This window comes from Eucalyptus grandis, chromosome 4 (genome assembly GCF_016545825.1).
Source record: "Eucalyptus grandis isolate ANBG69807.140 chromosome 4, ASM1654582v1, whole genome shotgun sequence".
Classification (NCBI taxonomy): domain Eukaryota; kingdom Viridiplantae; phylum Streptophyta; class Magnoliopsida; order Myrtales; family Myrtaceae; genus Eucalyptus; species Eucalyptus grandis.
Genome location: NC_052615.1, coordinates 24,119,932 through 24,146,684, shown reverse-complemented (window position 1 = coordinate 24,146,684; position 26,753 = coordinate 24,119,932). Strand labels below are relative to the sequence as shown.

General features: G+C 38.2%; 1 long non-coding RNA gene and 1 pseudogene across 1 annotated transcript; one reads left to right on the top strand and one right to left on the bottom strand.

The window, feature by feature from the left end:
- Positions 1-14,844, bottom strand: part of LOC120292438 — a 42,785-nt pseudogene extending 27,941 nt beyond the window's left edge.
- Positions 14,845-22,868: 8,024 nt separating this feature from the next.
- Positions 22,869-25,142, top strand: LOC104441321. The gene is made up of 2 exons (XR_724900.3): positions 22,869-24,741; positions 24,873-25,142. It is a non-coding gene; the product is annotated as an uncharacterized LOC104441321 (long non-coding RNA).
- The last annotated feature ends 1,611 nt before the right edge of the window (positions 25,143-26,753 follow it).

The following is a 26,753-nucleotide window of genomic DNA, read 5'->3' as shown; positions in this document are numbered from 1 at the left end:
CTGTCTTTTCAAAATTGATAACTACCTTTTTGAAAAAGAAAGACGTGGAAAGATAATTTCAATCAATCAGCAATTAATAAGTAACCATACATTTTTCAAGTTTAAAATACTGGAATAGAAATAACTTACAGTCATAACTTTTGGTCTTTTGAGTTTGAACACCTTCAAATTTTACCTTTGAGTCTTGAGCACATCCAGACTTTACTAGATAAGAGATATGATGATCAGTCTGGTGTGAATAGACTCGAATAGGCTTTTCTGTAGAGGCTTTGTAAATATGTCTGCTAGTTGATTTTTTGAGTCAATGAATTGAATCATAACTTCTCAATTTTGAAGATGATCTCTAACAAAATAATATCGAATCTCTATATGCTTTGCTCTTGAATGAAGAATTGGATTCTTTGTGAGGTTAATTGTGCTAGTGTTGTCACACTTGATCTCAGTGCAAGAGTCTTTGATTCCAAAGTCTCTCAATTGTTGTTTTATCCATAAGATTTTAGAACAGCAACTTCCAAGAGCTACATACTCTGCTTCTGCTATTGAAAGAGCTACAGTGCTTTGCTTTCTTGAAAACCAAGATACTGTCTTGTTTCTTAGCAATTGGCATGTACCAGATGTACTCTTTCTATCGACTCTGCAATTTGTTAAATCTGCATCTAAATATCCAAGAAAGGTAAAGTCTCATTCTTTGGAATAGCACAGACCTAAATTTGAAGTAGTTGCAATGTATTTGATGATACGTTTAGCGACGCTTAGATGAGATTCTTTTGGATCAAATTGAAATCTAGTACAAATGCAAACATTAAACAGAATGTCAGGTCTAGAAGCAGTAAGATAAAGAATGTAACTAATAATACTCCTGTAAAGCTTATGGTCAACTTTCTTTCCTCCTTCATCTTTATCCAGCTTTGAAGAACTAGACATTGGTATTTCATTCTTTTTGCAATTTTCCAATCCGAACTTTTTAACAAGTTCTTTCGCATATTTTTCTTGGTGAATGAAAATTCCTTCCTTCAATTGTTTTATTTATAGTCCGAGAAAGAAGGACAATTCACCCATCATGCTCATCTCAAATTCATCTTGCATAGACTTAGAAAACTTTTTGCACAGGTTTTCGTTAGGCGATCCAAATATAATATCATCAACATAAATTTGAACAAGTATAAATGTTTTACCTTCCCTTTTAATAAATAAGGTAGTATCTACTTTTCCTTTAACGAAACCATATTGCATTAAGAAATTACTTAACCTGTCATACCAAGCTCGAGGTGCTTGTTTTAATCCATATAGAGCCTTTTTCAGTCTGAATACTGAGTCTGGTTTCTTTGGATCTTCAAATTCAGGAGGTTGTTCCACATAGACTTCTTCTTAGATAAATACATTTAGGAATGCACTTTTGACATCCATTTGGAATAACTTGAAATTTTTATAATAGGCAAAAGCAAGTAATAATCTAATTGCTTCTAACCTAGCTACTAGAGCGTAGGTTTCATCATAATCTATCCCTTCTTCTTGCGTATATCCTTTGATCACGAGTCTTGCTTTATTCCTGATCACTTTTCCTTTTTCGTCCAACTTGTTCCTGAAATCCCATTTAGCTCCAATAATGGATTTACCTTTTGGTTTATGAGTTAACTCTCATACATCATTGATGTTGAATTGTCTAAGTTATTCTTGCATTGCTTCATCCAGCTTTCATCAGCTAAAGCTTTTTCTATACTTTTGGGTTCTATTTCAGAAATAAGTGCCATGGCACTAGACTCTTCTTGCCTTTTGGATGTGGTGCGAATCCCTTCATCAATATTACCAATGATTAGTTCTTTGGGATGATTAGATTTGTGCTTCTAGTTGCTTGATGTTCTGGCAGGAAGCTATTCTTCAACTTCCGTTGAATCTTCAACTTCCATTCGCTGATTTTCAGAGGTCTAAGCTACTTCAGGGGAGGTAGACTTTACAGAGTTTGAAGCAGGTTCAGATTCTTCAGGATGAGTCTGAATCAGTTGATTCTACAAGGAGTCTTGAAATTTGACATTTGTAGATTCTTCCACAAACTGAGTTCTTTTGTTGAATACTCTGTAGGCTTTGATGGTGGTTGAATATCCAAGGAAGATTCCTTCATCTGATTTCTCTCCAAACTTACCAATTCGATCATTTGCATTTTTCAAAACAAAACATTTGCAACCAAATACATGAAAGTAAGAAACAATTGGCTTCTTTCCTTTGAATAACTCATACGAATTTTTCTTAAGAATAGGCCTTAAAAAGACTCTGTTCATAATATAACATTCTGTAGAAATTGCTTCAGCCCAAAAATGAGAGGAAATACTACTTTTTATTAAAAGAGTTCTTGCCATTTCCTGCAAAGATCTATTCTTTCTTAACATAACTCCATTTTGTTATGGAGTATATGGAGAGGAGAAAACATGCTGAAAACCTTATTCATCGTAGAATTTTGCAAAGTCTTAATTTTCAAACTCACCTCCATGATCTGTCTGAATGCTTGAAATGGTATATCCCTTTGAACTTTCTTAGCAAACTTTGAAAAGTAAGAAAAAGTTTCAGACTTACTTGCCAGAAAATAAACCTAAGTGAATCGAGAGTAATTATCCACGATTACTAGACAATATCTCTTTCCGCCTATACTTTTAGTTCTGGTTGGCCCAAAGAGATCCATATGCAGAAGCTACAAAACACGATTAGTAGAAACCTGATTTATTAACTTAAAAGAACTTCTAACCTGTTTTCCCAATACACATGGTGTGCATAGGTCATATTTTTGAAACTTCAGGTTGGGCAGTCCTTGAACCAGATTCTTAGAGGAGATTTTGGCAATCTACTTCATATTGATATGGCCAAGCTTTCGATGCCAAATATTCGCTTCATCTTGAATTGAAATTAGACTTTGAGACTATTCTGGTTTTATATCCAGAAGATAGATGTTCCCATGTTTTTGTCCAGTAAAGGATTGTGACAAATCTTTACTAGTTCCTGAACATATTCCTTCTTTAAAATTGATCTTAAATCCAGTGTCATACAATTTGCTAATGCTAAGCAAATTGTAGTTGAGCCCTTCCACTAAAGAGATGTTGTTGATTATAAGATTTCCAATTTTTACAGTTCCACATCCAACAATTCTTCATTCGCTGTTTCCACCAAAGGAGACTTTCCCACCATTTTACTTGCATAAGTTTTATAAAATAGCTTGAATCTCCAGTCATATGCCTTGAACAACCATTATCCAAATACCATTTTACATTTTTCTTGATAGTGACCTGTAATCAAGAAAGAAACTCAAGCTTTCTTTGGTATCAACATTTTCTTGGGTCCAAAGGAGTTAGTGCGATAAACAGTTTTTGTCCATTCCTTCTTAACAGGCCTTTGTTTGATTCTTTCTTTCACTTTTGGAAAATCAATTAGAGGAAATAGTTTCCCAAGCCTAATTTGTTAAAAGGGTCTTTGTCAATATTTTCTAACTTTTCAGATCCTATTGAAAACCTTTTGAAATATTTGAAATGTTATTTTTTAAAAATGTATTTTCTTTTGAAAGAGAGTCTGCATTTTCTTTTAAAGTAACAAAAATTTTATCTAAATTTTCAAATTTTTCTTTCCATAAAATTTCTTGTTGCTTCAATGTAGAATTCTCTCTTTTTAGCTCGGAAATCCTCTTGAGAGAGGTTTTGAGACTAAGACACAGTTCATCAATGTATTTCAAAACTTTAGTAGGGATTTTTAAATTGCTTACCTCAATTTCACTATTCGAGTCTGAGTCCATATTAAATTCGGAGTCTGAGTCTGATTTTGCCATTAGACAAATATTAGCATAATCTTCATCACTTTCTTCACATTCAGTATCACTCCATGTCTCTGTCTTGAAAGCTTTCTTGTATTTCTCAGCTTTCCCTTTCTTTTTCTTTAGCATGGGACAGTTGGATCTGATATGTCCATTTTTCTTACATTCAAAACAAATCACATATTTACTGGATTCATCATTCTCATTTGATTTGTTTTGAAACTTTTGAGTGTTTTGTTTCTTCCAATTGAATCTTCTTCCCTTTTTGTTCAGTTTCCTGAACCTTTTTATCATAAGAGCTAACTCTTCATCATCCATATCATCCTCAAAATCTGTAACATCATAATCATCATTAGATCTCAAAGCAATTGACTTCTTACCTTTGCGATCTTCTTCCTTGTTGATTTGCTCTACTTCATAGGATTGAAGAGTGCCAACCAATTCGACTACAGAAAATGGCATGATCCTTTATATTTCCTTTATTGAGGTCTTTACGTGATTCCAATCTTTGGAGAGTTCTCGCAACAATATGTTAACCTTCATGGGTCCTGAGATTGGTTGTCCCTGATACTCTAGACCATTTACAATTTCTATAAAACGACTAAACATGTTAGTGATAGATTTTCCTGGTTTCATCTTGAAGGCTTCTAACTATCCAAGTAGAATATTTATCCTTATTTCTTTCACTCGATCAGTTCCTTCATAGGTAATGTGCAGCCTGTCCCAGACTTCTTTGGCTGTTTCATAAGAATATATTCCGTTATACTCAATATGAGATAATGCACAATATAAGGAATAAATTGCTCTAGCATCAAGAGTTTGTCTCTTGATTATTTCTTCTTGAGTCATCTCGCCAGCGTCTGCTACTTCTTTTCCCCTTTCTGAAATTGATGTACATTTAGGAGTAATTCCTTTTTCTACCTCATCCCATTCTAGAGGATCTTTCGATCTTAGGAATGCCTTCATCTTGTTTTTCTATATGTTATATTCATTTCCATCGAAATAAGGTGGTCTGGTGTTGCTTTGGCCTTCAATCAAACCTGGAGCCAACATACTAGCCATAGATCTTTAACTCAAAAGTAAAAACACTTCAATTAAATGAGTACACAAGCTATGATACCAATTGATAACGCTAGTATGAATACCTAGAGAGGGGTGAATAGGTATTAAATAAGTTTTTGCAAGACTTAACAACTTAATTCGATTTTTATGAAAACAGCAGATTGAAGATATAAGGTTGTGAATTAAAGTAAAAAGCTTAGGGAAAGAGAATTGAAACGCAAGGTTTATAGTAGTTCGGCTTAGATCAAGCCTACGTCCACTCTCCCGCATTGGCAGCCCACTGGTTGGATTCCACTAAGAACTAAAAGAGATTTTACAGTCTCACGCCCTTGATTCCACAATGTAAAGACTCTACTACACTTTCTCAAGGTCTCACAAGTATTTGATCTCTTTTTTTAGTACAGTTTAAGCTCGACAAATTGTAATAGCAAAGAACTAAGAGTTTCAGACTTTGGAATTTTTCTTTCACACACTCTTGAATAACTTGAGCGTCCTCCTTATATACTCCTCCATGCCATTATAACCGTTGGCACCTTCCAAAGAAGTTCTTCAAATCTACCCGTTGGACAGAATCAATTAGGAAGATCTCGAGTTATTTTGGGAATGTGATGATAGCCCACAAATCCTGCTCACCCATACAATCAGGATCTAGGTTTCCATAAGTAGAACCTTCCAAGTATACTTCGCCAATCAACGGATCTAATTGTTCAAATTGATTTCAATAAGAATAATTGATCACGATGCTATCTCCAGCCGTGAGATATCCTTCAACCGTACAAACCAAATCCTTAAAGATATACTTGTATCTAGATAAGTCTTCTTCATCGGATAATTTTTTTCTTTGTCGATCTAGAAACTATTAGTAAGGGTAGACTTTAAATCTTGAGCCTGGAGGTCTTCAGACTTTGACGATAGAATCTACAAGTCTTCAGACTAGACTATTGGAAACGTTTTGTCAACTTCAAAACAGATAAGGAAGTTTTCTCCAACATATCTAACCCTCCTAGTGGTGTAGTGGTGGACCCAAATCCCCAGGAGACCTCGAAGTTTTCGGTTGGGGATTCGTCAGCCTAATGGGCTTGTAAGCTTATCTACTTTAGTAGACTCCTATTTATAGACTATTCCATATATAAATCGATGTGTTTATAAAAGTGTTTTGGTTGTGAATATGTTTATAAATGAATCGGCGATGTGTCCTGAGACATCGCAAATTTATCGACCACCGAGGGATGAGCACGCGCTCAAGGATCGAGGTGTGACAACTCAAACCTGCGGCGACACCTAACGAGGTCTGGAAAGGCCCGAAAAACAACCCACAAGTCTTACCCCACGGCTAAGACTAGCTTATGCTTTGGGTTGGTTCAAGAGCTGAAGGGGCTGGTCCAGCTCGGTGTTGGTGAGATGGACCGAGTGGCGCTGTTAGGACGGCAGCTGGACAGGCGATAATAGCTTAAGGACGCAACAAGAGGTGGCTAGGCGAACGACGACACGCGATTAGGTAGACGACAAGCGCTGGTCGCGAGCACGGGGACAATGCATGAGCAGGACGGCGAGCGGGCTCGAGCGGCTACTCAGCGATCAGGCGAATGGCAGAGGTTTTGGAGGTTGATGGCAAGGGCTAGCTCAGCTCTCTCTAGTTCTCTACTACTGTTTTCAGTAACAATGGAGCACAATGCAACAAGGAAGAAGAAGAAGAAGTTATGCTGGTTGAAGAGGGACAACAAGCCCTATAAGTCAACATAAATATCTCAAATATTTGAGTGGCTACCCCCAACATCTTCAACCTCATCCACAGCCCATTTTCCTCCCTCAAATCTTCCTTAGCAAGCCGAGAGGATGCTGAAATGTTGTAGTAGCCCACCCCCCCCCAATGGCTACGAATTTCAAGTTTCCAACTTCAATTTCACTTCAATTTCTCTCCAATTCAATCCCAATTGGTGCCCAAAATTTCCAACTAATGTATCCACATCAATTCCATGTTTTTCCTCACTTATTGCTTCCACTTGAAGGCCAAAAGCGTACTCAATTTAGCCCATCCGAATTCTTGAACCAATTTCACCAAATCTTGATTTTTCGCCAAAAATCCGAACTTGTCGAAAATTCTTCAAATGATGAATCGACGTTCCAAAAATAAATCGTGACATGCTAGAACTTTCAATTTCTAAAATCGGATTCAATTTCGTGGTTAATTTCAACCGGATGCGATTTTTGCATGACCTAACCTACCGGGTAGCTTTTAAAAAAATTTAGCGCATTTGACCCGTGGTCGATTATTTTCAATCCACATTGTGCATCTTCGACACATTGACGACTTTTAGGGGGTGCATGATAAAAATTATTTCTATTCCGAAATGATTTTTCTGTTCGCACCAATTTCTGGAACATAAACTTGTTTGATAACGCTTATCAAATTTTCTATTTCGGAATAGATTTCTATTCCGTAAATAGAAATGGAGGAGAAATCAAAAGTAGAAATTTTCTACTTCTGATTTCTTCCAGAAATCAATTTCTGATTTCTCCCAACCCTAATTTCACTCTTCTCTCCCTCCTCCGCCTCTTCTTTGCCTCCTCCTCCGCCTCTTCTCTCCCTCGTACACCTCTTTCTTTGCCTCATCCTCCGCCTCTTCTCTCGCCTCTCCTCCACCTCTCGCTCCGCTCCGCCCTCGCTCCGCCTCCGCCTCCGCTCTCCTCCACCTCTCTCTCCGCCTCCGCCGCCTCCGCCCTCCGCCTCCGCTCCGCCTCGCTCCGCCTCCCTCCGCCCGCCGCTCGCTCCGCTCCGCCTCCGCCTCCGCCTTCGCCTCCGCTCCGCCCCCCGCCTCCGCCTCTCGCCTCTTCTCCGCCTCCGCCTCCTCCGCCTCGCCCCCGCTCCGCCTTCGCCTCCGCCTCGCCTCCGCCTCTGCTCCACCTCTCCTCCGCCTCTACTCCGCCTCTCCTCCGCCTCTTCTCTTGCTCATCCACATCTGCTCACGAATCCACCCCCTCGCCGCGACCCACTGTCCCCGCTTGTTGTCCGAGCACCCCTCGGCAACAGATCTCCTCCGCCTCTGCTCCGCCTCCGCCTCCACCTCTCCCCCGCCTCTGCTCCGCCTCTCCTCCGCCTCCACCTTTGCTTCGCCTCTCCTCTGCCTCTCCTCTTGCTCATCAAACGAATTTCTATTTCTAAAATAGAAATTTTATTCAGTTATCAAACAGTTTTTTTTCCTTAGAAACTCGTCCAGAAATAGAAATAGAAAAATTCATTTATGTTCCAGAAACTATTTCTGAAACAGAAATGTTGTCATGCACCCCCTTAGTTGTCGTAAAAAATCTTGAGGTTTCAATTATAGACATAGGGTATAGAAACGACAAAAAAATCGGTTTAGTGCCGATCGACAAGAATTTTGCAGTCAAGTGGAATCACCTACACTTTAATCACATGCCTCTATCAAATCGACCTATCTCCAGTCTCTGATCGATTTTAACGGTGTCGTATTGACCCTTGCAGATTAACATGGTCTAACAATTGATTTCTGGTCAAATTCTTAAGTCGATCGCCTCTAGATTTCTTAACAGCTTCAGTAGATAGATTAGTTATCTCATAAATGATCAGCTTAAAGAAAAAGACTATAGGTGTGTCAATGAAAAGCCTAATTCATTCAATTGAAAACAGACTTAAAAATCAAGCTGTCACAATCACAACCACTCAGGCGTGTTCCAATTATTACGACCCATCGGCCATGGCTAACTCAACAGTCGACAATCATCTAGCGTAATCGGGTATCGTCCCACTCCGTCGGGCATGGCATCATCTTGTGTATTCATATGCATCAATGACATTCCACACAGGAGCATCAACTCGGCCTCCACCACGACGGGCATCCGTTGACGTGGGGCATCCAAACTTAATTAGGTATCGTCTCGTGTAAACGCATCAGGACGGGTTCATTACCCCATGTAAATGCATCAAGGTACTTAGGTGATCACACGAAAACATATTTAGCCAAGAACACCATGCCTTGCGTTCAAATGCTTCGTTTTCAAATAATGAACTTAGTCAATTTTTTTTCTTATTACAAATCTCCCAGTAAAATAATCGCATGGTCACGCTTTTAAATCGAACCCTCAATTCAAAGCTCCACGATTTGATATAGTACATAAAAATTGACGTAAAAAACCGACACTCGATATTTTTCTTATTAAATACCCATCAAATCGAGTTTTATACTAAAAATCAATAACTATCATCCAGCACTCAATTACACATTATAGCACATATAAGCCATTAAAATCACGCATAATGCCATCATATAGCCAAGAACATAAATTCATACGGGGTCATGTATTTGAAATCAATCCATCAAACTTTGCACACATTTAGTTTGAGACTTCACGGTTTTATTGAGTAAATAAAACTTGGTGTCCAAACCCGACACCATATTTCTTTTCTAATTCTTTGTCCAACCACCCTCTTTTGAAAACCATTTAGAGTAACCCTTTTTTTTTTTGGTGTTCAAAGCTTTTGAAAATAAATTCATAGGTGCTCTCGTACTCAAAATTAATCAGTCAAACTTTGCAAGCACCTAGTTTAAAACCTCATTGTTTTATTAAGCAAAGAAGTTTTGGTATGCAACCTAACGCCTCATTGTTTTTCTAATTAAAAAAGCTCATAAAGTTATCTTTTGTAATAACAATAAACCATCACCATAGAAAAACCATTCACATATTATCACACATAAGTTCTAAGCATGCCAAAAGTCACCCACATCACCAAATACAACTTATCCAATAAGCACGACACCAAGAATAATCACAAAACCACTACCGACCCTAACCGGTAGAAGTCGAGTCCACTCGCACATCTCCAAGATTAATTCCAAAAACCTAACCAAACGAGTTTGGAAAATTCTCAAATTTGAATATGTTATAAATGACACTTAAAAAAACACTTTTCATGCAGACACTTTGACACAAATATTTCTAGAGTGAGAGCAGTAAATTGCTCAAGTCGTTACCAAAACTGTGTCCGTGTCCAGAACTTAGGTTTTCCAAAATCAGTTTGGTTCGAGATTCAAACCTTGTCCGTTTGATCTAAAAATTGACTATGTTAAACTAAAAAATGTGATGAACAACTTTTGTGAAGAAATTATTTCAAAAATAAAACCCTAAAAGTTGATAAAATTCTTGGAACACCAAAAGGTTATTGTTTCTAGAACAATCCGAGATTCTGTTTTGCAAATAACGAACTGAAATCTCACTATTTTAAATCCCTAAAATCTTGAGTAAAATATATGCCATAACTGAAGATGTCTAAAACATTTCTCAAGAGGAAGTAACCTCAAAATCATAGCACATTTTTCCCCACAAGAATGGCAAACGACGAGCGTTCGGTAAACTGATTCAGGAGAAATCCACTAAACCAAGCTAAATCACCCTCATTAGTACTAATCCAACCAATTAGATCAACACTAATCCATCTTAAGACTAATCTAACCAAACTAGACTAACTTTAATCTATCTTAAGGCTAATCTCACTTAATACTAATTTAACTAAGTTAATTTGCACTAATCCAACCGCCTTAAGCGCAATTAACAACCTGATCAAGGATTAGGGGTTAACTCACCAGATTAGGACGGCGGCAGGTTCATGGCAACGGCGGTGCGACGGTGGTGAGATCCTGAGACAATTGTGTCTCCAACGAAGACTCGACGGAGGCGGGGCTGGCCTTACAAGGGCTCGGCCAAGGAGGGGAGGTTCTGCTGGGGTTGCTGGTCAGGGCTGCTGAGTGGTGCAGTAGGAGCCGAGCTGCTGGTCGTGACTCGGCTGGACGGGCTATTGAACAGTTGGGGCTGCGGGCTCTGGCGTGAGGAGCTAGACGGGGCCATGTGCTGGTGTGTTGTGGGGGAGACGTGAGGGTGGTTGAAGCGGTGGAGAATTTGTGAGGGAGAGATGGGCTGGTGTTGGGATGAGGGGCGTGTAGGTGGAAAGTGGTGGAGGCGTTGGCGTGAGTGGAAGGGAGGATGAAGAAATGAAGGTGGCGGCAACAGAAAGGAAGAAGAAAATTGGAGGTGTAAAGGAGAAGGAGAAGGAAGAAGGCGTGAGGGAGAAATGGGGCTGGTTTGGCAGAGAGGGGAGGGGGTCATCACGCATGAAACAAAGAGAGAGATGGGAGAGAGAGAGGGAAAACATGAAAGTCCAACCATCAACCAATGAGAGCCTAGGTCAAATATCTATTTCATGATCACTCTTGCCCCCAAAGTCTTCATCCTTAAGGTCAAGCGCTCCTCCAATGGAAATTTAACTTCAAAATCCCCTAATTAAACCATTTTGGTGTAGAAAAACATGTCCATCTTCAGCCATCCAAATTTCCTCTTCTTTTCCTTTCATTTCTTCACAAAATAAGTCATTTGGGCAGCCAAATTAGTCCCTTTCACCTCCCATCCGAATTTCCTTTTCTTTTCTGAATTGTTTGAAATTGATTTTCTACAAAATTCCAGACTTCACGGAATTTCTCTGAAAGATGACACAATGTTCTATAAATGAATCGTGACACGCTTGAATGTTTGATTCTTGAAACCTAATTCAATTTTGTGGTTAAAATTGACCAAACGTGATTTTAGTATAACCTAACCTACCGGGTAGATTTTAGAGATTTTAGCACATTTGACCCATGGTCGATCATTTTTTATTCACGTTTGTGCATCTCCGACTTGTAGATGACTCTCGGTTGTCGTAAAAATCGTAAGGTTTCAATTACATGTCCCGAGTGCACTATCAATAAAAAATCAAATTATAGCCTTTCAACGTGAATATCGCAATCGCATGGAATCACCCACAATTCAATTATGTGTTTCTGTCGAATCAAATTAAATCCAATCTCAGCTCGATTATTCAATGTCGTATTGACCCTTGCCGATTATTATATTCGAACAACCGATTTTCGATCGAATTCTTAAGTCTATCGCATTTATATCCCTTAGTGGCTTCACCTAATAGATTAATTAACTCGTAAATAGCCAAACCAAAGTAAAATGACTATAGATGCGTTGATGAAATGCCCATTTCATATAATCGAGATGGGATCGAATTTCAAGATGTCAGACTACTGGTATCTCAGTCCTAAGGAATGTTGTCATAGTAATAAGCAACATGATAGTGATTTGGGTCATCTTGAATATGTAAACAAAGGAGTTTCGCTTCATTAGTAGCCATTCTCTAGCAAAGCATGCCTTGGACAGCTCCATATTTGAAATCACATATTTCTCTTTGACTAGTGCAGCTGGGTGAGTTTTAGATTTGTCATAAGGAACACTAAGATCGGATGAGAGCTGTTGGCCAATGTGAAAAGATTTGAACCCATGAACGAAATCATCTTCAGAAACATATCGTTCAGGTTGGTTATTCTTCAACCAATACTGTTCTTGATCTTTTTTAGATGTCACTTCTCACAAGAAGTCGGCAACTCCTTTCCTTTCTGGTTCAAGAATAACCAACCTTACCAATATGTTTCTGTAGATGATTTCGTGCATGGGTTCAAATCTTTTCACATTGGCCAACAGCTCTCATCCGATCTTAGTGTTCCTTACGACAAATCTAGAACTCAGCCAGCTGCACTAGTCAAAGAGAAATATGGGATTTCAAATATGGAGCTGTTCAAGGCATGCTTTGCTAGAAGTCGGCAACTCCTTTCCTTTCAGGGCACTCGAATCCCATGTGCTCAAGAAACTCGAGGACGTTCTCTCGTGGACCTTGGTAGACGACTTGACCCTCCGAGAGAAGGATAATGTCATCAACGAGATCGTAAGTCTCGGGTGCTGGCTGAAGCAGTGAGATGATCATGGTGACATCCATTATATGAACCAGCTGCCTCATGAATTTGCAAATTTGAAAAGCAGTGGAACTGTCCAACCCTGTGGATATTTCATCCATGAAAAGAGCCTTTGCTGGTCCTACTAACATCTCTCCTGCAACAGATCAAACAAGAAGACTTTAGTGTGGAGAATGGTGCAATGAGGAGCACGAGCAATGTAACACTAGCAGAATCCCACATTTTAGCAGTTGTCATATCATAAGCTAATATTAACCTCAAAGTTTATTAATCACCAACTTAAATTAACAAGTCCTGAAGAAACTAGACAAACGGAGAACTATCCTATAAAATGGAGCAGAAGCTCCAAGGACATACCGGTCGTAACACACTTTTTCTTCCACCTGAAATGCCCCTTTGCATCTCATCTCCAACCATAATGTCTGCAAATATGTCCAATCCAAGAATCTGCAATGTGTAATTTGGGAGGTTGGTTTCCATGAAGCAACTCCTACCAAGGAATCAACTATAGAAAGATATTTGAGAAAAGTACATAATCAGTGACCAAGCTTGTCTCTTGACCCGACACAGCTGTGGCCCTCATAAAAGCATTGATTTCGGGATCCGGTTTGATTCCGGATTCACCCAAACAGCTCTCTCTAACTGTCATTTCTCCATAGTGAAGATCCATGTTGGCTGATATAAGCACATGTCCTCCAAGGAACGAACTCATTTAGCTCATGACCACAGAAGGTGATTCTTCCAGTTACCTGTCAAAAGTTTAAACAAATGGATGTCACGAAAAGCATAATATTTGTTGGAATCTTACACTAATTATATGAGACAGAAATCAGGATTGGCACCCTCAGATCGCTGTCAAGTTTCCCAGCAGTGGCCAGCAACAATGTTGTCTTCCCAGCTCCGGGTGGACCCAAAAGTAGGGTCATCCTGAAATTAGCAGCATCAATTGAGGATTGATCCGCATCGAAATTCAAACATGACAAAAGAATGAGCCAAAACATAAAATACTTTGCCTAAAGACAGAATGAGAAAAGAATACAGAATTTGGTATTCTAGTCAGTGCAAACTTGAGGCATATTCGACAAGTTAATGTCCCCATGATACCATTTAAAGTGTTTTGCTTTCCAATTGTCAGTTCAATGCGTCCAAAAAGGACTCTGTAATGCTGGTAAATGCATGAAAATACCTTGAAGGCCTGACTAATCCGCTCACATCCTTAAGTATCTGGATTTTTCTCTTCTTTGATGGGGCTAGGCGAATAAGTCCAAGAACACTGTTGCCACACACAGGAAGGGAAGGAGTAATCAATAAATTCAAATATTTCTAGTCAGATGATGACTACAGCAGTAATCCAGGCAAACGAAATAGTCAGGTCAGTCCGAAAGTAAAAACTCATCCCATTCGAAAGTAAAAACTCATCCTAGAGATGCTAAACTATCAGGAACAAATACGCAAGGTTAACTTCATATAATCCAGAAACCATCTGTATACAAAATCATTGCCAGCTCCAACAGCTACCACCAGGTCATGAATTCACATAATTTGAACTTGAAAATTGATTAAACAGATTACCTCTATTGTGTTCAGAGTGGCATTGAGAAGGGTAGGGAGGGCTCTGCTTCCAATGTACGCATCTCCTTCCACAGATAAATGCTCAAACCGGATTTCGATCTTCGGAATTTCCATCCCGACCCTGCACTCGATACCCCCCGCCCCCAAAAAAAAAAAAAAAAAAAAATAAAGGAAAAAAAGAAAATCAATGCCAGAACACAAAAAGAACAACATTAAATAAATTTTATATATGATCAACCCGAAAAAACAATTCGCTGACCTATCAGTCCTGTCTCTCAGTCTCCTCAGGAACTCCTGATTGTCTTCTTCTGCAACCTTAAGTACGCTCTCCATCAACTGCTTCTTGTCCTGAATTCCGAGGTTGGTCACGTCCACTTCATGCTGGACCCCCCTCCCAGTGTCGAGTACTTCCTTCAGTATGCCTTTTCGGAGGCAGTCATACGTCGGCAGCCGCTCAGTGGCCCTCCACCAGAGCTCCTCCTCATCGTCCTGCCTCCCGCTCTGTGCAAACACTTCCGGCAGGGCATTACTCGCCTCCTTGAGGCTCGTGGAGGCCCAGCTCTGCTGGCTGCTCATGGATCTAGCCAGATCATCCCCTGCTAGAGCCGACGCCATTGATATTCCCGGCTGATTTCATCAGTCAAATGCCAACGCCAACCTATATCAAAACCGAAAACTGCATGTTCATTGAAGCTTGACAGCTTGCACTCCCTTCTCCGAAAGTGGAGTCTTCCCTTTTTCAAAACAAAAAAACAAAACCGAACTCGTCCCTTTGGTTCTTAAAAAGGAAGTATACGACGCGGTCTGATGGGATTTAATGATTCTTGCCATTTGGGGGAAATATAATAAAAAGCTCTGCCATGGGTGGAGCAATGGCGTGATCCTCGGTTTCCTGTCGTTCTCGCTGAGCATTTTTGGGAAGGAAGTCGTGGTTCTGCTTCCGGGTGAGAATTTCCGGTAGGCGACGTGGCTTGACTAAACGTTGATTCTGTCGAGAATGATTTATAATAGTCACTAATTTAATTTCTCCCATTTAAATTATTTTTGGCACAGTTCAATTTGGCGCTGAGATCAGCTTTGTTTCGGTAAATGTATTACTGGTAATGGAGGTAATGAGGCAACTTTTGCTCATGTTATTGGCCTTTGGCTTTTGGAAAATATGTTAAATAATCTCCCGAACTAAGATTATAGATGAATTTTCATCTTAATTTGATTTTCCATGTTTGTCATTGACCAGCGATCCCCTGTGGGCATGGGAGCTGCATTGTAGGTAAATGAAAAAATATTAACTTTTATTCAAGTGAATTTTTTCTATTTGTCATTTATCATTTGCACGTAATCTTTAATCCATATTTTTGAACCCGAGTAAGTTTGATTTCGCACTTCCCTCAAATGCGCTCAAATAACCTAACAAATTCTCGTATTCACGTACTTTAACCTTTATCATCGGACACGGTTGGATGCTCCTACTGTTCTATGTTCATATCCTTATTGGATATCCAAAAATAATGCTTAAGATAAGAAAATGACTTACCAAAATTGATTTGCTTGGTAATATCAATAGACTTTTATTTAATGGTTAAATGTTCAGATAAATTTTGGATATAAAACTTATATAATCCCTTTTAATATGTATTTTTTATATCCAAGATTTATAAGAACGATATTAACCCCGAATGATCTTGAAATGTTTCTAATACATCATTGTCGTTGAATTGTTGAATTTGACAAATCTTACCGAATATAATCTCACCACATGATGCCACAATCATAGTCCCACCACAACAAAGACAGTCTCCACGGGGCGAAAGTTTGGTTCGCCACAACATACATCTATATCCATGCTTAGTCGCCAACCTAAAGTGCATGGCAAACCATGTAATAAATCACTGCCCTGGTATACACGGGTTGAACCAAACGAGTTAATGCCAAGGCACTCTCAATCGTTAACTCTTAAAGCATTCCATGGACTCCCAGCCTTGAAGCATCTACAAATAGTTAACTTCAAATGACCCTATGAGCAACAAAATAATTGGGCTATGTCACAAATTCTAACTTGAATCTGCGCACTAAAGCCTCTAATCTAGCTGGAGTCTAAAACCAGCATGAATCTAATATAATATTAGCTAGTCCCAATTGAGAATGCAAACCAGAATCATAGACTTGAGCAGAGGGCCAGGGGATGCCATTCATCATGCCACATAAAAGATAGATCTTCTATCTCCAATAACATGCTTGATGAAAAGCCAAGAATCATTTCTAGACTACTTAATAATTTGGGATAAGTGCATTAAAAGTTTTAAAATTTGTTATGGAAGTGTAATTGAGTCATAATACTTTCAAATAGTGTAATAAGATCCTAAAACTTGAGTGAACATGAAGTCAATACTTGTAATTCTGTTTGCACCAAAAATTAACCCAACTCTTTATAGTCAACCTGAAGTCAATATTGGTAAGTTATCAATGATGAAGCAACCACTGATGACCATAAGCAATATTATCAATAACTAGAACATGTGACCATCGATATACAGCTTCGACTTCGATACTAGGAAACGAAGAAAGGAGACAAAATGAAGATGTTGATTGTAGAGGAAATATTGATTGATGGTTGAGCCATGTGACACTTAAGTTGTCACCTATGCATAAGGGCGATATGCAACCATGGAGCCTAAAATTGTGAAATTCCAGTTGTAACCATAGGTAGAATATTAATTGCTCATAGTATAAAAGGCAGGGTGTAATTACTATGAGTGGGATGATCATCACCAACGAGCACAAATTCGTCATGTGCTCTTTTAGTTTATCAATATTAATTCGTTTCAAATTCCTATCCTTTGCAATCTTTTATATCTAAATTTATCGTTCTTCATCCTTATTACATAATTCAATTCCTAATTGAATCACCATTGAACCCATTTTACAAAAAAACCAAAGATCAACCTTCCGTGAAATTTTTTTCACTATTTCGGTCAACACTCATTTCTAGAGAAACAATTTTGGGGACAAATAGGTCAGAGAATTAAATCCGTAACACAGACACACACCATTACAAATCTAGGTGTATGAGGTACAAATAAAAATTGCAGAAAAGGAATGGCATAAGAAAAAAGAATATTTACCCCCGAAGTTTGGCAATAAACATCAAGTGAAACGTGTAAAATCCCTTTTAGTTGTTGTAAGTCTGTACTTATTTTCTTCCTCTCTACTCTTCTGAAAATTGTACTCCCTTGTCTAACGATTCTAAACTAGAGAGTGAATCACCCACTCAACACTACTTCGATCTTGCCATGGATATAAATAGCTCGCAATCATTAAAAGTAAAATCAAAATTGCAAATACGTAAATAAAAAAGGGAAATCCCAGACTAAATGTCTATAAACCCGTGGATTGCATGCTGAACGCCCAAAAACCTCGCGGCTCCTCCTGGATCCAAATACCCCATCCAATTCCTTCTTTTACGAGTGCAACACGGGTTCTATTCCCCATATTGCCGTTGCAAACAATTTCTGGTTGCCAGCTCGAGTTTAGGTTTGAGACTCATTTCATGGTAGATGATGTTAGTGGAGTATTTTCATGGACTTTGAGCTTGTCTATGTAAGATGGGTTTTCTAGTCCTGAAAAAGAAGCGCAAACAGAGTGAGCCATTAATTTATCTATCTAAAGTATATTATCATCAACTAACGTTTAGAGTGGAAAGTTTGACTTCATCTATTGAATAAAAAGTTCCGCTACATCTATGTAATTGTAAAGCTTTGATTATACAGAATAGCTAGCAATTAATTTGCATTTGAAAATCCATTGAGTTTATTATTCCTTCTATAAAAAAAAAATAAGGGATGAGCAGAGCCCATTCCAATGCGTGTTTTATTTTACATGAAACGGGATGTATTAGAAAGGCAGAAAGCCAAGAAACGAGAAAATAAAAACGCAGGAAAACAAATGACTAACAATTTAAAATCAGAATTTCGTCATGAGAACTTGTTGAAAAGGAAAATCTTAAAACCTGTCAATAATATGATTACTTGCTCAGTTAAGATTACCAAAGTCAAGATCACATGCCGGGTGGTGCAACTGCATTGTAGCTCTTGCCTACGTGGCTGTATCAAAGCATTATTTCCACCCTCATTCATAAGTGGAAAGTTTATCAATACAACAGCCAGATGTATAAGAACAGAAAAAGGCATCCAAAGGAACGTGTCAAATCGTAACTTCAAGGACTCATCATCCTAATCTTCCCAGCAGTAAATTGAACGTGCAATTTTTTAAATATGCTCTGTGTCGATGAAGTGCTATATATAGCGTCCGGGGAGAAAGAAGCAAGGAAATTCCACTAAGGAACCTAGGCAGGGCCATTTAGTGCGAATCAACAATAGGAAACTGCTGTCTAGCCTAAAAATAGGCAGCCACGTGACTTGATGACTCTATTTAGTAGGGATTGATCGGGGTTTTATCCTCTTCGTGTGTCAATGACTCCATTTCTGTATGCTCTAAGTCAAATTGTTAGCCAAAAACAACTTGTTTTTTGTGGCAAAATAAGCAAAAGTTTTCACATTATAAAAAAGTGATTATAGCACGGAAGTCTTATAAAGTCTCTCAAGTATAATAATGGGAATCAATAAATGCTTCGACCAAAGTAAAACAAGTGCAATTAATGTGACAACCAGATTTTTAGTGAAAGGTTAAAATTAATGTTGTTTGATATTGTGTTAAGAAATGAGATTAATTGTTGAATAAGCTCTTATGGATAAGGAAGTAATGAGTAGAGTGACATGAGACTTCAGGGACGTATCTTTAGATGAATTATTTGCTGATGCTTTATTTTTGCTGAGTCAAAAAGCATAGCACAGGTGGCTTGCTAGCGTGGCCCATGTTTGACAAGCGGAGTTTGACTATTCAAACTTCCATGAGTCCACCGCCAAAGAAGTGTGCCCAATTAAGATGAGTAGTGGAGTATATCTTGCTTTCTTGAAATTGAGAGAATTTGCGAGGGAGAAAAGTTCTGTACTTGGAAACATAAAGGAGAGAGAGACCGCAAGAAAAAGTATTTATTTTAGATAAGAACATTTCTAGCACCCATATAATTGGCTGGAAGTGTTAATTTGCCTGACGATTGAAAGTGTTAATTGCTCCTTTTTCACCATATTTTATAGCCTGCTGCCATTTTCACACATGTTTTACCTAATATATATATATATATATATATATATATATATATATATAATTTTTACATTAAATCGTCAAATTAGCCTTCAACTTCATTAAGTAAGTATTAGTATTTCGTTACACCCCTTTTTAGACAAATTAATTTTATATGAATTGTTAGCTTCCTATCTCCTTTCTATACAAAATTTTAATATTCTTTTCTTTCTTGAACTTGGCCCCGAGGAAAACAATTCATTTTTTCCCTCCAAAACAGCAAAAGCAAAACCGAATTTGTATGTAAGTAGAAACTCAATTCAAGAATTTAGTTTACTTGTTCATTCCCACATTTAAACCTAGAAATTAGATATCATATTTGTTCACGATCGCAAACTCAAATTTCCCGACATGAAACATAATACAGATATCATATTTGTTAGCTTCGTATCCATGCAATACAAACCACATCTTTTCAATCTTCTTCCTCTTGCAAAGCCAGAAAGGATCATTCTCTCAACTCGTGCCCCCCCTTGCAAACTGAGAGTTCCCACAAATTACATTATTTTTGCTAGGCTTTTCTTATAATTTTAAACATTTATCTTTGCATTTCCGAACCGAACCTTTCTCGTAATTCATGCAAAAAAAAAAAAAAAAATCATTGCGATGAGTCATCAATGGATCCAGAAAACAAAAGGGATGAGATCCATCTAACAAGAAAGATTGCAGATTATCCTAATTGAGTAGCAATGCCAAAATTAGGAATACGAGATCAATTCAAATTTTCATTTCATTACTTGAAAAGGCTGTTGGATCTTTTGTGCATTAAAACATGATATTTTCAAATGATATTTCCCAATTTGCACGTTTCAACTAGTCATAGATTTGTTATAGACATTTCGCCCAATTACATTGTTTGTAGTTACCCCTGAAATTCAAGAAAACACAACCGCATAAGAAAGGAAAAACCTGTGAGAACGTTGTACAATACTATCATTTCTCGGATCCGTGAAAAATTATCATAGAAAACGAGAGGATTCCTTTCGTTTCTATTCAAAACAGTTTAATGCAAACTCGCGCAAAGTGCAACATATACAAATCAGAGACAGGGCCGAGAAAATCAGTCTTGCCGCCCATTCCATACACAATCGCCGTGAAGATTGATGGTTCACTGAGATCACAAGAAGCCACTAAAGCAACGAAAGATTGCCCAGAACTTCGATTCTCACCGGAGGACGAAGTTTGTCTCCGGCGTTCGCTTCACCAGATCGGAGAACTTCTAGCGGAACACCGAGTTCTGTCTATTTGGACGGTACAAAAATTTCTAAGCCGCTAATAAGGTATCAAAAGTGAACACATAGTTTTGATCATGTTTTCATCCTCTGTCTCAATTGCTCTATTGACTGTTCATTTCAGCCAAACATCGTCTCATTTTAGCTTATTCCAAAGATATTCATAGGATTTATAGTCAATTATGATGGTGTAAAAAATTGGTTTTTGCCTAAAATCTCCTTAATATTTTAGATTAATGTCACAAAAAACTCCAAATTAGTACACATATTACAAATTTAGCTCAAAGTAATTTTTTTAAAACAAAATCCAAAACCGGTACATCTATGACAAATTTAGTACATCTATGACAAATTTATCTCAAATTAACATTTGTGAAATTTTTCCTCTTTGTTAATTTCCGTTAAATTGGATCAATGTTGCAAAAAATCATAGCCTAACTTGTGATAAATGGAGTATAAATACCCAAACTGGTATATCCGTCAACTATCATATATTATTAAACTCAACAATTGGATGAAAAAATTTAATGAAAACTAACAGACGTAGATTTATCGCACGTGTTCCAGTTTAGGGTTTTTCATGACATTAACCCTATTTTTAGTTTCTACCAGCTAGCGGTTTGCTTCTACTTGGTAGATTGCATACGCCCCTTGCTTTCCATGGATGATTAAGGGCCAGAATTTAGAGCTTGAAGAAGATGCATTCAGATATTCTGTACATGCTTGGAGTGAGACTTTTTGTTATGCAGCGGCTGATTCAGCCCGGGTTTCTGACCGGAAAGCTTTGCACTCGGCACCGTGGCAAGCGAACACCTATGCCGGTATCGCTGAAAGTTGTGATCTGAAACCCTAAGTCGACCCAGATTTCCTCCACAAATCCAATTCTTGGCGTGACTTTTTGCGATTTGGATTTCTGATAATTTCGTGAGTTCTCTCTCTTGACCTATTCTTTCTACGAGGCAATTGCCGGAGAAGATGGCTTTGGGTGCATTGCTGCTTGAGGGTGATGATCATGAGTTCTGGGCGGCATTGGGACGTTTATCTGATAATTATGTGTGGAAACGACAATGATTGATCAGAGCATTCCAGTTAGATGCATTTCTGGCAGTTGCTTGGTAGGTTACATGGTATCTACTAGCCGATGCTTCCATTTTAGCATCTTTGTGAATAGTTATTATCTAGCTCTTCGTTTCGACATCGTGAAAACTGCAGATGGTTCGTTGCTCGTTTGATTGATTAGCTGCTAAAAGGGGAACTAATTTTGAAACTTGGGTCGTCTTGAATATGGTGAGCACTGTAATGTAAATGAAACGGTTGAAACTTAAGGCTTTATCAAATGCCCAAATAATGAATTTGCTTTTAAGTGTTACTTGTCAATGTCCCGACTTTTAATTGATTTGCTATATCTTGTTGCGTTTTCTCCGAACCGTCTATTGGAAGATATGCACGAGTCATACAACATTCCTTGGGATTTAGATTGATATGCTAGATCAATCAATATCAATCTAATATTGGAATTGATTTTGTAATATACTTTATTTCCTTTTCTTGTACATGTCTAATGCTATAATTGTAGAACACTATACATTGAATGAATATGGAAAAGAAAATACAGAACTTATTCCCATATTTTTCCTCGTTCTTCCTTCCTTTCCTCGCTTTCTTTCACCATCGTTCTGAGAGTTAAATTAGTCATAAAATAATATCAAAAGCAGAATTTATGCCAAAGCTCCAAGAAAACATGATTGTTGAACAAAGCATTTATATGTGCAAAATTAATTAGATTGAAATAACCTCATATAATTTATCGCTCTTTTAGTCTTGTATTTAACACGAGTGCATCTATTTGATTTAATTACCTAATTTGATATTATTTAATTTTATTTTATCGAATTCACAATACAGACTTGATATCATTCCACGAAGCTAAAGATAAATGGTGAGAATTTAAGCAAGTGTTCACAAATTTAAGTCCCCATGATAATGATAATAATAAGAATATCGAATAGTTGTTTGAGGAAATAAACTAAAGCTTGATCACCGGATACTATTAATTTCTCATCACACACGAATTTATTATCTCGAGGTATTTTTAGCAAGATAATTGGCCGAATTCTAATAGTCATCGACACTTTATGACTTAACGACAATTAAGTATCCCCTTCCTTACGTGAATCAATTTGTGTTATTAAGTACAATTTGTCAAAGGGCCCGACGTTCCGGAGCTTACGGATGATTCGGAGAAGATGCATCGTCAACTGAGCGGGTGCGAGGAATAGGTTTCTTGAAGCTTGTTTCTGTTTCGTTTAATGTTCAGGCCACTTCGATTGGTTTTGACGTATTGCATATGAAAAGCGGGTTGTTCAAATGCATCGTTTGCATCTTTTGCATGAGTGAATAATGGGAATTGTGTTCGATCGCACACACTGTGGAAGTGCTTCTTTTTTGTTTATTTTGGGATAGCGATTTAGGGTAGAAGTCATGCTTGCCGTGTTGCAGATGCATTCTTACCTTGCATTTTGACATTACTGTTGAGGGATAAGCTTTAGCTGTCCCTGATCTAAAGAATGATGTGGTAATGTGCGACAGAGACACAGCTGGCAAATATTTTCTTTGTGAGATGATCATTCGCAATCTATATGTTACTTGTCATGGTCACCTAATGGTAAACACATGGCAACATCTTGTTTGGATAGGCAGGTTTTAATTTGGGATGTTTGATTAGAAGCAGGACATTGACAGCCAGAAATTTGATGATAGGATATGTTGCGTGTCATAAAAGCCCATTGGCAATGCCTTGGCTGTCGTTGATACCACGGGCAGGTATGGTGTGTGGGTATCTGCTATTCCTTCTATAATGAAATCTCCAAGTGAAGGAATTCTAAATTCACGATCAAACAACAGTAATAGGTTGCTTTTATTTGATGAGAAGGACGCAGAGCCTAGTGCTCCTGGGAACATAAGTGATCCTGGTGAAGATAGTTTTGGTATATCTGGGTCACCTTGCAGAAAGAAGTTAAGAAAGTGGTCCTCTTATCATGAACGGTGAGAGGAAGACGACGGTGACGATTTAAGCTTCTCACCAAAGCTCAAATCTCAAAATGGACATCGCGATAAAAAAGCATCAGATAATGGTCTTGAGGGTCTAGGAAGCATAATGTCATCTGCTATGTCCAGAATGCAACTTTACAGCTTGGTAGCACTACTGTGTAGCCAGGGAAAAGGTGGTTCTTATGCTGTAACATGATAGGAGGTATAACTACAGTTGAGTAAGAGGGGTACTCCCACATACAAGTGATGGTCTCTTTAGTTTATGTGCACTCTTTTTTTCCACACGATGGATGGCTGTCTAATTATGAACGCATCTCGGATATTTCATGTTGCACTAACTATTTTTGCTGCAAATAGATTTTCACGATACTGGACTAGGTCCACGAGTCCCATCAAATGACAGATCACTCTAGTTTCTCTATGGCGTCCATAAATGAGAATGGTAGTGTCTTTGGAAATTTCTGCAAGGGTGAGAAAATCTTGAGCACCCTCATGTATCACCCGTATATTCACTAAGGGTGGCTTGCAGGTTTGTCGCACAAAAATAGAGACGAAGTTTCTGCATTCTGCCTTGGGAATGGTCGTCCTATACGATTCATAGCATCTTTCTTTTATTACTGTCCATGCTTATCTTGGAATCCTAAATCAACTAGTACTCATCAACAAGAACATAGAAGCATTTCTCTCCTGTTTTATCGGTAGTAATTAATATCCTCTGTTTCACCATAACAAGTGGGGCCACATATCAAGTTACTGGGGTAGGGTTACCATTGGTGAATAGTTGCTTTAACTAACAGAACATAATGGAGAAGTTGCAATGACAGCAATTCTTGCCTTCATTTGTCTCTGTGCATGTTCATGCTAGCTGAGCCAATTCATTCCAGATCTGCACTCAATCTCTGATTCTCTGCCCTATATTATAGAAACACATGGTCTCACTTGATGGGCCTATGGTCACTGCAGCAGGCTTCAAGAATGAGCTTTTGCAGTTGTCACTCGTGCTTCTGATGGTCTTACTTCTGGTGATTAGGTACTGAATCCTCATGTTTGTGCCTCAATGAATTCACCATTTCTACTCAATGGTGCTTGATAGCTGATTATGCACAAGCTAGTATTAATTTGTTAACTTCTTTTCAATTTTCAATGAGCTGTGGAAAGAAGCTGGAAATCAAAACCCACTCTTCACCGCAAGATGCTCGGCATTAATGTGGTTTAACTCCGGTGAAGAGCGGCTGTTGAGTTTCTATGACTCAAAGGTACAATTGGATTTTAGCCATGTTGTTTTTTCTTTTCCTTCTTGTGAAACATCTGGGGAAAAAAATTAGTTGACAGAAAGTTAATGTGCTTTTCTAGATTACTGAAGTAGCATAAAACTTTGGTTTTTGATGTAAACATTTTCCTCATATGTTTGGTTCATTCTGATATCGCCAAGCTTTTTGTGCCAAAGATCGTTCTCATGGTTGAGAGAGAGAGAGAGAGAGAGATCTTGACTCAAATTACTCTGGGTCAAACATGCTCCAAAGAGTAGTGCAATTTATAAGAGATCTTGACTCAAATTACTCTGGTCAAACATGCTCCAAAGAGTAGTGCAATTTATAACTCAAAAATGGCACAACTGAAAAGAAGCAACATTCTTAACATCGGCGAAGCATTGGAAAGCATGTCATCTCAATCATTCAAACTAAGTCAAAGGGTACTCCAAACGGAGTGCTCTTGAGCTTATCGACGGTCATATATTACCAGCAGTTGCAGAATTCGAGCATAAAAGGTTCGACTAAAAATTCCTTTAGAAGCTTATATGTTTGAATTTTTCAAAATCAAAACTTGTCAAGAAAGAAGCACCGACCGTTCCAAATTTCGCTTCAAGCTGAAATTATTCTCCACACATAATATAACATAAGCTAGGCCGGTTCAAAATCCGACTTTAACCCAATGGAATAAGGAAAACTTAATCTAACAATTGCTTGTCCATTACCATTACGAGTCCTAAACTTACATCTACAGTAAGCCTTGAGTTTCGAGAAGCCCTGGCACAGCAGTTGCAATGAGATTTGGGAAGATAACTGATCAGAAGATCTCGTTTGAATAAGGGTTTATGTCCTCCACATCTCCCGCACCATCACCGTCATTGGCATTGACCTTGAGATGACAGCCAAATCAAAACGCTAGTCAAAGATTTGTGTATGTAATATGAGAGAGAACCTAGGGATTGGACGGAGTGGATTGATGATTGGACGGTGACAGAGAACGCATTAAATTGGAATTGGAACAGGCATCATATGTTAAAGTTTTCGACTGAAATTCATTTCATTGAGCAAGATTTTTGTGTGTGTGTGTATATATATATGGTGGCTAAATTTTTGATAGGGCACCTTGTAAAAATGATTAAAAAATAAAATATGCTCATCAGGTTTATGTAGTCAATTTTCTCTCGTTGCCTCTATATAAGTTGCGCCATTTCATTTACATGATTAAACAAATTTTTTTGAAATATTAACGCGCAGGAATGACAAATGAGTCGTGATGGACCGCATGAGCCCAGTAGATGGGCCTATTTTTCAGCCCATTTAGGGAGTAAAAAAGACAAGGGTGTGGCATTGCTCTGTAGGATGTGGGCCCACCGAAAGGCCTTTCTTCTGAGGGCCTAGCATTATTGAAGTAGGAAAGTGCGCTATTCAACCGTGCGTTTGCTCCGATATTGCGTTTCAAAGAATTCTCGCAGGGAAGAGTGAAGAGACCGAAGGCAAAGTTAATTTGAATTTATCAGTGTGTGAAATGGCGATTGACCTAGTCGGTTGTTTTTCTGTGTAATCTGAGTGGAAGATCCATCTCTTTGATAGAGAGATCGAAATTCCCTAGTTTTCAGAGTTCCGAGAATTGATGGAAAAAATAGTTGGGTTATTAGGCTCAGTATGTTATCAGCTAAATTAACAGCCTGATAGATCTTTCTGTTAATGTCCAAATTCATAATGGTACATGGTGATATATATATTTGGTAAAATGTAATAATATATTGAACTTTAACCAATAATTATAAAAGAT